The sequence below is a fragment of the Camelina sativa genome, chromosome 10 (assembly GCF_000633955.1).
Source record: "Camelina sativa cultivar DH55 chromosome 10, Cs, whole genome shotgun sequence".
Lineage (NCBI taxonomy): Eukaryota > Viridiplantae > Streptophyta > Magnoliopsida > Brassicales > Brassicaceae > Camelina > Camelina sativa.
In genome coordinates this window covers 9198037-9200172 of record NC_025694.1, presented here as the reverse complement: position 1 = coordinate 9200172, position 2136 = coordinate 9198037, and positions in this window count along the sequence as shown.

The window sequence follows — 2136 nt, the reverse complement described above, 5'->3', positions numbered from 1 at the left end:
TCAGCAGTGTATTGTTGTTAGAGGAAAAAGGGTATAAAGTCAAGTGAAACAGGTTGATTTTTTGGTTTTGGTTTTCTTTGGTTACATACCTCAAATTTTAGGTCTGAAACATGTTCTGAAAACTTGAGAGCAAGATCTTTACATTGATATAAAGATAGTCTTCTGGGTCCATTTGGTTTGATGGGAAATTGATTCCAAAGTTGACTGTTGGCAGGGTTGTGTCATTCGGGTTATGTGTTGGGAATTTGGTCATAACTTTAAAACCGTAAGTCTAAATTAAGATCTGTTTTTTTCTGTGGCTTTGTATGTCTGTTGTGAATCTTTCCACTATGTTTTATAATTTTCTAGGTTGTTTTGGCACTCTGTTTGTCGTCTGCATCAAGACAGACGAATTTAGTAGCTTTATGGCTTCATTGTCTCTGTTTAAGTAATTTGGAAAGTGAAAAAGTTTCTTGTTTAACACTTTTTGTTTGGCTTTTGATGATTTCTCATGTATGCTGATATGTTTAACACTTGTTTAACACTTGTTTAACACTTGTTTGTTTGGCTTTTGATGATTTCTAAGGTTAAAACTCAAGTGTTTTGAGAAAGAAGATGTCTAAAGATGTAAGTGCTTTGGCTTTTATCTTAGTGTTTGGTTTGGATCTTAGTGGTTGTGGTTTCATATTTTTTTATGCATCGTTTTAGAGTTGGACAGAGATGAAACTCGATTATTCTTTCAACTTTATGCAGATGAGAGAAAAAAAAGAAATAGAACAAGTGTAGGAATGAATCAAACTGGGAAAGATACCATCATGAAGAAGTTTGAAGAGAAATTTAAGAGGGGATTTAACAAATGGATCCCTCATTTTAAGAATAAGTATGATTCGTGTAAGAAAAAGTACGCCACCTTTAGAACGTTAACTCATAATAGGCCTGAGGCTCGGTATGATGATATGGGAAGGCTGGAGATGTCAGATGATTGGTGGAAGCAACGGATAGAGGTACTTGCTTGTGCTATATATGCTTGTTCTTTTGATCACAGTCTCTTCTTAATGTAGTTACTCTGCCTAAGTTTAGTAGTATATAACACTCCTTTGTTTTTGCTTTATAGGAATGGCCTGCAGCAAGAAAATTTAGAAGCAAAATGATTGCTAATATGGATGTGTTTGAAGAAGAATTCCATTTGGTAGTAGTTACTGGAGCTGAAGGATGGAGCGCTCAAACTGGAGAAGCTAGTTTAAATTCTACAGTGGATGGAGATGATGATGATGAAGTTGATTCTGTTGACAAAGATATGCCAGCACCGGTAGAGAAACAGACTCAAACACAAACCCAAGTTGGAAGTTCAAGAGCAAAAAAAAGGCGTAGGGAGAAAGATATGGCTGTTGAAGCTGTTATAAAACGGACCGAAGCTCTTGAGAAGAAGAATAAAATAGCGGAACAGATGTTGGAGCGTGAGTATGCATCAAGTGTTGAGAGTGTATTAGAGACACTTAATGGATTGCCTGGAATTATGAAGTGGTCTTCATTTTACAAAGCAGCAGTTCAGCATCTTATAGCAGATGAAGCAACCAGGCGGGGTTTTATAGCTTTTACTAGTGCTGAAGATAAGATTAGTTTTTTGGAGCTTATGACTAGAAGGAAACTTGATGATTTGTAGTGTTTATGAAGCAGATCATGACATTGCATGTGTTATAGTTTTGGTTTTGTTGTGTTATGAACGAGTTTTGGTTTTGGTTGTGTTATGAACGAGTTTTGGTTTTGGTTGTGTTATGAACATTGTTGTGTTATGAACGATTAACGAGTTTTGGTTGTGTTTGGCAATTAGTTTATTTATGGCAACTATTCTATGGTTTTGTAGATGATTAGAAGATGGATGTTGGGTGATGATGATGGTGATGATGATGATGAACTTGGTTTGATTGATTCACTTACTGCAGAGAGGTTAAGTCATAGAACAGATCGAGGAGCAGGATGGTGTCATGTCCAACAACTTATGCATGGATCAGATACACAATGTTATGACATTCTTTGAATGAACCAAAGAACTTTTGAGGCTTTATGTAAGATGCTAGCTACACGATATGGATTACTAGAGTCTGAAAATTTCTACATTGAGGAATCTGTTGCCATGTTTCTTGAGGTCGTTGGTCA